Source organism: Callithrix jacchus, chromosome 1 (genome assembly GCF_049354715.1).
Source record: "Callithrix jacchus isolate 240 chromosome 1, calJac240_pri, whole genome shotgun sequence".
In the NCBI taxonomy this organism is placed as follows: domain Eukaryota; kingdom Metazoa; phylum Chordata; class Mammalia; order Primates; family Cebidae; genus Callithrix; species Callithrix jacchus.
This window is the reverse complement of record NC_133502.1, coordinates 62,937,237-62,948,387: the sequence shown is the minus strand read 5'-3', so window position 1 is coordinate 62,948,387 and position 11,151 is coordinate 62,937,237. Positions and strand designations below refer to the sequence as shown.

The 11,151-nt window shown below is 42.3% G+C and overlaps 1 protein-coding gene across 4 annotated transcripts in view; it reads right to left on the bottom strand.

Moving 5' to 3' along the window:
- The window catches only part of LOC144579477 (uncharacterized), a 75,154-nt gene extending 64,027 nt beyond the window's left edge, over positions 1–11,127 (bottom strand). For 2 of the 4 annotated variants that reach the window (XR_013527170.1, XM_078350348.1), the window contains exon 1: positions 10,895–11,127. The gene's annotated coding sequence lies outside the window, so the exon portion shown is untranslated. Of the gene's footprint in view, positions 1–9,010; positions 10,853–10,894 lie in introns of those variants that run through there. The other 2 variants (XR_013527174.1, XR_013527186.1) reach the window with 2 other exon arrangements.
- Positions 11,128–11,151: the final 24 nt, after the last annotated feature.

Genomic DNA, 11,151 nt, shown 5'->3' with positions numbered 1-11,151 from the left:
TCTTGAACTCCTGGTCTCAAGCAGTCCTCTTGCTTTGGCCTCCCAAAGCACTGGAATTGCATTTGTGAGCTATCATGCCCAGCAAGAGCAAGTACTTGTATCTTATTCAGCATTCCCTGCTGAGGCCCAGGAGCTGTGACTAACTCCTTGCCTGGCCCAGCGCCCTGCCCCTGGTAGGTTTAATCAGTATCTGTCTAAAGGAATCATCTTTATTAACTGTTGGACTGCATCGTTGTTGCGAAGTAGCAAGTGTATGCAGCTTCTCTCTCACTCCTTCTCTCTCGTGTGTACACATCTACAGCGTACTATTTTATAATTACATTAATAATGGTTCCCCCAATAAAAATAATCTGAATTTAGACCCTTTGCATCTAAATATTTGTATAGCACTCATTACTAGACACTTAGCCATATATAAAAATCTTTTAAAAATGCTTTCCTTAAATTAGTTATTCTAGTTATTGAAAGGACACACAGATAAAGGCCCAGCGGAGTTGAGATGCCATCACCTTAGAGATTAGAATGCAGGCTCTAGGGTCAGACACCTCAGGGGAAAATCCGAGCCTCTGTGCTTCCAGTTGGATGAGTCAGAAAAGTCTCCTGGGGTAGGAATGAGAGGAAAGACCTGGTTCTGCCAGGTGATGCTCTCAGTACTCCTTGCTCCATGCCACTGCTTCTCGGGGGTTCTCACTCTGTTGACCAGACTGGTCTCTAACTCCTGGCCTCAAACAATCCTCCCATCTCAGCCTCCCAAAGTGCTGAGATTACAGGTGAGAGCCACTATGCCCAGCCCTAACGCTCTTATTTACTATGAGATTGTTTCCCTCACTGTGCCTAAAATTGTAAAACATGGCCAATTCTAAATGTGCCATCATTCAAAGTATTTAGTCAACTTCTTTGTTCCAATTAAGCACCGGAAGTTTGGAGAGGAAAAGCCGCACCTCATTTCCTTTATTGAGAATCACACAGCCGGGCACAGGGGACTGGGAGCAGTAAGACATGGGCACAGAACCCAGCCCAGAGGACTGGGAAAGGGTCTGGAGCTTAGGGCAAGAGCTGAGCATTGAAGTAGGAGTAAGAGTTACGCAGGGAAGAAGGGAATACACCATAGGATTGCAAGGAGGTGGGGGAAGGCATGGTCATGTCTGGGAGGTGCAGGGACACCGGTCAGGGTAGGAGGAGAGGTAATGGGAAAGAGATAAGCACAGGAGGCAGGGCTGATCTTGAGGGGTCTCATAGGCCCTGCTAAGAGAGGTAGGGTTTCTTTAGAGGATGGTAGAGGGAGCCGCTGAGTAATGCAGACATCGTGATGTGAATGTGGCTGTGTGGAGGAGGCTGACAGCATGGACTCCGGGTCGACTGTCCAGTCCTCAAAAGCTGGCTCTCCCACCTGATGACTTTGTGATGGTGAGAAGCTCCTGTAAGCCTCAAATTTCTCATCTTAAAAGGAAAAAAAGGGTGTTACTTGCCTCAGGAAATTTTGTGAAGATGAGACAGTACATATAAAGTACTTTATTATACTAATACTTAGTAAGTGGTCAATAAATGCTAACTATTATTATTGATCATTTGAATAATAATGAATTATATAGTCTGTCTCATTTTTTAGACTTGTGATAATGGAATGAATTCACTTTGTCACAGCAAAAGAAGTTTAAAATGTTAGTTGTGTGGATCACGAGGTTAAGAGATCGAGACCATTCTGGTCAACATGGTGAAACCCCATCTCTACTAAAAATACAAAAAATTAGCTGTAATCCCAGCTACTCAGGAGGCTGAGGCAGGAGAATTACCTGAACCCAGGAGGCGGAGGTTGTGGTGAGCCAAGATCGTGCCATTGCACTCCAGCCTGGGTAACAAGAGTGAAACTCCGTCTTAAATTAAAAAAACAAAAAACAAAAATTAGCCAGGTGTGGTGGTGCACACGTGTAATCCCAACTACTTGGGAGTCTAAGGCAGGAGAATCACTTGAACCCAGGAGGCGGAGGTTACAGTGAGCTGAGATGACACCACTGCACTCCAGCCTGGGAGACAGAATAAGACTCTGTCTCAATCAATCAATCAATCAATCAATCAATCAAAAAATCAGTAGCTTTTCTACATGCCAACAGTGAACAATGTGAAAAGGAAATGTAAAAAGCATTCCCATTTACAATAGCCACACATAAAATTAAATACTCAAGAATTTACCAAAGATGTGGACGGTCTCTATAATGAAAACCATAAAACACCAATGAAGGACATTGAAAAGGCCAGCAAAAAAATGAAAAGACATTCCATGTTTACGGATGGGAAAAATTATTATTGTTAAAATGTTCATTCTACCCAAAGCAAGCTACAGATATAATGCAATTCCTATCAAAATACCAATGACATTCTTCACAAAAATAGAAAAAAGAGAATTCTAAAATTTAACCTGAAACCACACAAGACCCAGAATAGCCAAAGCGATCCTAAGAAAAATGAACAAAACTGGAGGAATCACATTACCTGACTTCAAATTATACTAGAAAGCTATAGTAACCACAACAGCATGGTACTGGCATAAAAGCAGACAGATAGACCAATGAAACAGAATAGCGAACCCAAAAACAATCCACACTCTACAGTGAACTCACTTTCAACAAAGGTGCCAAGACATACATTGGGGAAAAGACATCTCTTCAATAAATGGTGCTGGGAAAACTAGATTTCCATCTGCAAAAGAATACAACTAGACCACTATCTCTCAACATATACAAAAATCAAATCAAATCAAAATGGACAAAAGACTTAAGACCTCAAACTATAAAACTACTACAAGAAAACATTGAAAAAAATCTCAGCCAGGCGCGATGCCTCATGCCTGTAATCCCAGCACTTTGGGAGGCCGAGGTGAGTGGTTCACGAGGTCAAGAGATCGAGACCATCCTGGTGAACATGGTGAAACCCCATCTCTACTAAAAATACAAAAAATTAGCTGGGCATGGTGGCATGTGTCTGTAATCCCAGCTACTCAGGAGGCTGAGGCAGGAGAATTGCCTGAACCCAGGAGGCAGAGGTTGTGGTGAGCTGAGATCGCGTCATTGCACTCCAGCCTGGGTAACAAGAGCGAAACTCCATCTCATTAAACAAAACAAAACAAAACTCTAAGACATTGTTCTGGACAAAAATTTCTTGAGTAATACTCCACAAGCACAAGCAACCGAAGCAAAAATAAACAAATGGGATCACATCAAGTTAAAAAGCTTCTGCACAGCAAAGGATACAATCAACAAAGTGAAGAGACAACCCACAGAATGGAAGAAAATACTTGCAAACCACCCATCTGACAAGGGATTAATAACCAGAATACATAAGGAGCTCAAACAACTCTATAGGAAAAAATCTAATAATCTGATCAGAAAATGAGGAAAAGATTTGAATAGGCATTTCTCAAAAGAAAACAAACGAAGGGCAGACATACAAAAAGGTGCTCATCATCATTTACCATCAGAGAAATACAAATCAAAACTACAATGAGATCTCATTTCACCCCTGTTAAAATGGCTTATATCCAAAGCCAGGTAATAGCAAATGCTGGCAAGGATATGGAGAAAAGGGAACCTTTGTACACTGTTGGCGGGAATGTATGTTAGTACAACCACTATGGAGAACAGTTTGGAAGCTCCCCAAAAACTAAAACGTAAGCTACCATATCATTCAACAATCCCACTCCAAGGTACATACCCAAAAGAAAGGAAATCAGAATATCGAAAAGATATCCACATTCCTATGTTTGTTGCAACACTGTTTACAATAGCTATGATTTCTAAGCAACCTAAGTGCCCATCAACAAATGAATGGATAAAGAAAATGTGGAATATATACACAATGGAGTACTATTCAGCCATGAAAAAGAATGAGATCCAGTCATTTGTAACAACATGGATGGAACCGGAGGTCATTATGCTGAATGAAATAAGCTTGAAATAAACACAAAGACAAACATCTCATGTTCTCACTTATTTGTGGGATCTAAAAATCAAAACAATTGAACTCATGGTCATAGAGAATAGCAGGATAGTTATTAGAGGCTGAGAAGGGTAGTAGGGAGTTGGAGGGGAGGTGGGGATGGTTAGTAGGTACAAAAAACAGAATAAATAATACCTACTATTTTAATTGCACAATAGGGTGACTGTAGTCAATAATAACAATTGTATATCTTTAAATAATGTAAAGAATGTAATTGAATTGTTTGTAATTTAAAGGATAAATGCTTGAGTACTCCATTCTCCATGAGGTGATTAATATGCATTGCATGCCTATATCAAAACATCTCATGTACTCCATATATATATAAATATATACACCTACTATGTACCCACAAAAATTTAAACAATAATTAAAACAAAATTTTAAAATAATATACTGATAAAATGAATGAAATTAATTAATTAACAGTTTCCTAGGATGTGGTAGCAAGCCTCTGAAAATAGTCCCCCAGTGACCACTGCTGCTGGTACTCGAAAGCAAGTGTAGTTCCTTCCCTTCAAATCTGGACTGACCCTGTGACTCATTCTGCACCAATACAATGAGATGCAAGTGATGCTATGTGACTTTCAATGCTGTGCAGCTTTAGTCTTGTGTGAATGTTCACTCTAAGGCAAGTCAATTGCTCTGTAAGAAGTCCAAATATGCTGAGATGCCATGCTGTGAGGAAGCCCAACCTCGCCAGGTACAAAAGTCACGGGGCAGGCTGGTGTAATCCCAGCACTTTGAGGGGCCAAGGCAAGTGGATTACCTGAGGTCAGGAGTTTGAGACCAGCCTGGCCAATATGGTGAACATCTATCTCTACTAAAAAAGTATGACAATTATCCAGGCATGGTGGTATATGCCTGTAGTCCCAGCTACCCTGGAGGCTGAGGCAGGCAGATAGCTTGAACCTGAGAGGCAGAGGTTGTAGTAAGTCGAGATCACAACACTGTGCTCCAGTCTGGACAACAGAGTGAGACTTCATCTCAAAAAAAAAAAGCTCAAAGGAGTGGAGACAGATGCAGCCAGCCCCTGTTTCTTTCAGCTATTCCAGCTGAGGCATCAGATGGGTGGGTGAAGAAACCATCCTGGACATCCAGTCTTATCTGATGGCAACCACATAAGAGATCAAGGAAAAAAATCCATAGGAAAAAATCTAATAATAGATTTTTTAGGAAAAAAAAAATCTGAGGCCTATGTATCACAGAACTGAGGCCTATCTATCACAGAACCAGGAGAGTTATTCCAAGATACTAAGTGTTAAGATGGTTTGTTGCACAGCAGTGGATAACTGGAATACATGATGATTTTGTTTCTTCATTTTCCTGTAAGGTTTGTTGAGTTAATTAGTATAGAATTTCATGAGGTATCTAGGACAAAGTACTGATCAATAATATATCAGGACTGATTTCAGCTGATTTGCTATTTCTTGCCAAAGGAGGCTTGTTTCTAAAAAGTGCATTTCCAGGGGTTCCTGGGAAGAAAATGATTAGTGAATCTAATACCATAATAGAAAGTTAGAGGAGGAAAAACATTTTCTACTTTCTGGCTTCATTTTTGTCACTCTGACAAATGATTGCTCTGGACAAACATTGCACAAGTTATAGTTTTTCCAAGGATAGATTTATGACATTTGGGGGAATTTACTGAAATTCTCTTTATGGTTTAATTTATGGCCAACTAGAACTATCCTATTGATTTTTTTAAAAATTAAATTCAAATTTATTTATTTATTTATTTGAGATAGGGTTTCTGCCTGTCACCTAAGCTGGAGTGCAATGGCTCGATCACCACTCATTGTATCCTCGACCTCCTGGGTTCAAGTGATCCTCCCACCTGAGCCTCCCAAGTAGCTAGGACCAGAGGTACACTATGCCTGGATAATTTTTTGATTTTTTAATAGATTTGCCTAGGCTGGTCTTGAACTCCTGGGACCAAGGGATCTTCCTGCCTTGGCCTCCCAAAGTACTGAAATTACACGCATAAGCCACCATGGTCAACCTAAAAGGTGTACAGATCTATGAATTTTGACAAATGTGAAAGATCAAATAAGCCCACCAGAGTCTTAGCAGTCTCTCTCTCTCTTTTTTTTTTTTTTTGATACAAAGTCCCACTCTGTTGCCCAGGCTGCAATGCAGTGATCTTGGCTCACTGTAACCTCTGCCTCCCGAGTTCAAGCAATTCTCCTGCCTTAGCCTCCTGAGTAGCTGAGATTACAGGTGCAAGCCACCACATCAGGCCAATTTTTGTATTTTTAGTAGAGATGGGGTTTCACCAAGTTGGTAAGGCTGGTCTTGAACTCCTGACCTCATGATCCGCCCACCTCGGCCTCCCAAAGTGCTGGGATTACAGGCGTGAGCCACTGCACCTGGCCAACAATCTCTTAATAGAGTGTTTCAATAACCCCCAAAAATTTCATCCTGCCTCTTCGTCATCAATTCCTTCCTTCCATCTCTATCCCATGGTAACCAGCGAGCAGATTTGTGTCCCTGTAACTTTTTGCAATGTCATGTAAATAGAATCACACAGGCTTGGTCTTATATCAGGCTTCTTTCACTTAGCATAATGCCTTTGAGATCCATCCATGTTGTTTCAGAATTTTACCTTTAGTACAGTACCAATTCTATCAGCTTTTTCTTTATGTGTATTCTAAGGACATGCAGAGTTTTGAACAGCTAAATAAGCCGTAGGGCCATGGCAATGTTTCTCAAAGCTCTGTCAGAGGAACACCTGTAGAATCACTTGGAGTGCTTGTTAGATTCTCAGATTGAGATCTATTGAGTCAGTGTGTCTGAGCTACTACTCAGTAATGGATGTTAACAAACACCCCCATGTGACTTTTACACATGGCTAAAGTAAGAGACCTTCAGCTGTTCAAGAATGAACAAGAATATTAGTCAGATGGCCTTCAATTTGAATGTGGTTCTGCCACTTACTAGCTTCATGAAGTTGGGTAAATTACTTAAGACTTCGCTGCACCTGTTTCTTCTTTTGACTGGGAAACAGTTAATTTATTCACTAAATGGTTTTTGAGCCCCGTTTTTAATTCTAGCTACAGCTCTAAAAACTGAGATTGCAGAGGCTAATAGGACAAAGTCCATGCCTTCATGAAGCACATACTCTATTATGGCAAGATAGACAATAAGCATTTTAGCCATAAATATGAGATAATTTCAGAACATTGATAAATACTCTGTAAAAGGAAACAATGTTTTGACACAGGGTAGCTTAGTTAAGGTACAGCCTAGGCTACTTGTAACAGAGAGTCAAAAACACATTGAAACAACATGGAAGTGGATTCCTCCTTTTTCCTCTGTAACTCTCTGGAGGAGGTGGTGAAAGACACATGTAGAATGCCTTTGTCACCCTCATGTCTGCAAATTTTCATCTTTCCATTGTCTAGTTGCTTGAATTTCTATCATCTGGTCTGTATTCCAGCTAGCATAAAGGAGCAAAAGTATGTGGGACCCGCGTGCCCATTTTTTTAAGGTTACATCACTTCTGTTCACATTTTATTGATTAGAACTTCCGGTCCATTACACATCTATCTGCAAGGGAAGCTGCGCAATGTAATTTCTACCTCTGTGGTCATGTGTTCAACTAAAACTCCAGAGGAGAATGGCTATAAGTGGACAACAGCAATCCCTGCCAGAGAGTGTGACTAGATGGGGCAGGAAACTACTTTAACCAGGGTAGTCAAAAAAAGCCTCTTTTTAAGAAAGTGATAGTTGAAGGAACCAATTGGTAGAGAAATTTCAATTCCCACTTGTGATCCTCAGCCAGGCACTTTCACATAGTCACAGCCTATGTGCCCTCATGCAACAGGGAGGTAATTTACTGTGTCTGCACTGCCTTAGCGTAGATTAAGAACAGGGTAACTGGGACAAGATCTTCCCCTAGAGAAATTGTGAAATTAGATGGAAATTTCCACCTCCTTTGTCAAGAGTTTTTAGGGTTTTAAAAAACCCATTTGAAGGATATTATAAAAAATTTTAAAAAATGAAGTAACTATTAAATGTGATTTGGATGGATTGCTTATACTCAAGAATGGATTTTCCACTGGGTATCAAATCATATCAAAAAACGTGTGCCCTACTGCTAATAGTCTATTTCTTGATCCAGGTGGAGGTTCACATGCGTGAATTAACCCTATGATCATTTCTTAAACATATTTTTGGCTGGGTACAGTGGCTCATGCCTGTAATCCCAGCACTTTGGTAGGTCGAGGTGAGCAGATCACCTAAGGGCAGGAGTTCAAGACCAGCCTGGCCAACATGGCGAAACCCTGTCTCTACTAAAAATACAAAACCCAGCCCTGTGCAGTGGTGCATGCCTGCAGGCCCAGCTACTTGGAAGGCTGAGACAGGAGGATCACTTGAACCCAGGCTGGGTAACAGAGTGAGACTCCATCTAAAAAAAAAAAAAAAATTTTTCATCAACATATTTATGGTTCATGCACTTTTCTGAATTGAAGATGCTAAAGTTTATAGGAGGCCATAGTTTTGGATAAGCTTTCTGTACTATCCCCCAGCACACCAGAGCAAACCCGAATAATCACTTGTGTTAAGTGCCAAGTAATCAACTTGAACTTTGAAATCAGGGTCAGTTTTCCAAAAGCAGGAGACTCACAGCACCAATCAGAGGGGGCCTAGTTTACCTGAGCCAGCATGACAAGGAAATCCCCTCTGTTTAATTTTATAAGGAAGGTAACTTTGAAATTACCAATCTGATTTTTGTTTCCTGTTTCTAATTTTCTTCAGCCCTTTTGTGCCTATAAAGCCAAACTCACTCAACTTGATAGAAAGAGATGTTGCCCTATTCTAGAATCACAAATAATATATTTCTATTTCCATTTTTTAAAAAAGTTTGTTTTTTACAAATTAAAACAAAGTAAGCATCCCCAGGTGTACTTTGTATAGCATTCAGTCACAAAGTTTCTGTTAGTGGATCTCAGGAAGATCTGCTCAATGTAAGCTGTCTTTTCAGCATCACAAAACATTAGCCAACGTTTCCTACCGGGTTTATTCTCATGCCTTTCCAAGGTTGGGAACTCCACATTTCTTCTGGCTCATGGTTCCCTTCTTCATGAAGGACAGGTAAAAGCTAAGTCTCTCTTATATCTTTTTTTTTGTTTTCTTTGAGACGTTGTCTCACTCTGTCAACCAGGCTGAAGTGCAGTGGCACGATCTTGGTTTACTGACACCTCCACTTCCCGGGTTCAAGCGATTCTCCTGCCTCGGCCTCTCAAACAGCTGGGACTACAGGCAGGTGCTACCACGTCCAGCTAATTTTTGTATTTTTAGCAGAGATGGGGTTTCACCATGTTGCCCAGGGTGGTCTCGAACTCCTGGTCTCAAGTGATCCACCCACGTTGGCCTCCCAAAGTGCTGGGACTACAAGCCTGAGCTACCACACCTGGCCTGCACAGGCATTTAATAAAAATTCTATTTCCAAATAGGAGTCCATTGACCTTATGGGACTTTTTTTTTTTCCATAAAAATAGGTGTAGAATGAATTTTTTGCAAATTTATTTTTAAAGACTGCACCCAAACGCAATGATTTTATTGGTTCCCTTTTCAAATAACTCATTAAAGTCCCTCAGTGATAAGAGACTCTGTTAAGATTTTTAAACTATGATAAAATTAGAATATATAAATAATCCTTTAATATCCATAAGCATTTGCTTTGTGTATGTTCATGATCAAATTAAAACTTAACTTTGAGACCTCACAGGTCGACAGCACGAGCTCCATTAACAAGAGTAATACAACATCCTAATCACATAGCATAGAGACAACCTTTCACTATTAAAAAGAACCATGGTAAGATCTGAATCCGGCACTTAGCGGGAACCTGCGACACGAAAGCCCGGCCAGCCCTTGGAGCCACGCAGGGTGCGATTAAGCCGGGAACACCTTGTACCACTGGCCTGCCTCGCGGCTTCTGCCTTCCCCACCGCAGCAAGAGACAGAGGGGAGGGAAAGGCTGACCGGTGTCACCTCCCACCCACCCTCTGAGTGGGCCTAAGGGAACAGCGGCGGGGCTCGCTGCAGCGCGGGCCGGTAGGGCAGCACACGCCCCCGAACGACAAAGAGGATAAACTAAAACTCTCTTTAAGTTCCCTAAGTGGGAACTCGCGACAGCGCGTCAGCTTTTTCCCACGCTCCAGCCGAACTGCCGGTTCCCTGCACCCGCCTCTGCCTGCCGAATTCCCCGGGAGCCCAGGTTCGCAGCCTCCCGCGCGCCTCGGGAAATTCGTCCAAACTTCAGCCTTCGGCGTAGCTTGAATTTACAGGCGTGCGCCGCCACGCCCGGCTACTTTTTGCATTTTTAGTAGAGACTGGGTTTCATCATGTTGGTCAGGCTGGTCTCGAACTCCTGGTCTCAGGTGATCCACCCTCCTCGGCCTTCCAAAGTGCTGAAACTACAGGCGTGAGCCACGCGCCCGGCCTAAAATCACTTTTGAAAAATGAAACCTGTCATATTTTGACTCTACATCAAGAATAAAGACAGAAAACAAACGCTATTACATCAGGCAGCAGGCCCTGGTTTTTAAACCTCTTTGGTGGCCATGGTGCATTTTGAAAACGCGATGAACGCTGTAGATAGACCCTTTCCCTCCAAACAACGGATCACGAGGTCAAGAGATCGAGACCATCTTGGTCAACATGGTGAAACCCCGTCTCTACTAAAAATATTAAAAAAATTAGCTGGGCATGGTGGCGTGTGCCTGTAATCCCAGCTAGTCGGGACGCTGAGGCAGGAGAATTGCCTGAACCCAGAAGGCGGAGGTTGCGGTGAGCCGAGATCGCGCCATTGCACTCCAGCCTGGGTAACAAGAGCGAAACTCCGTCTCAAAAAAAAAAAAAAAAAAAAAAAAAAAAACCAGACTGATCTCACTGGCGCTTTTCCGGTTTCAGCACAGCTGATCACGCCCTCCACGGTCCGGGATCCGCCTCGGCCAGCGAACCATTGCTGCACTCTGGCGAGGACTCTGCTTCTAGGACTGGAATTGCGAGTGGGTGGAGTCGCCTGGAGGCAGCTGGCTCCGCCCGACCCTCCGGCGAGTCCAGAACACAGTTACCTGCCCCGGTTGCCCGCCAGAACGCAAAGGGAGAGGAACACGCCAGACCGGAAACGGAAGAGAGTGCGGGGGA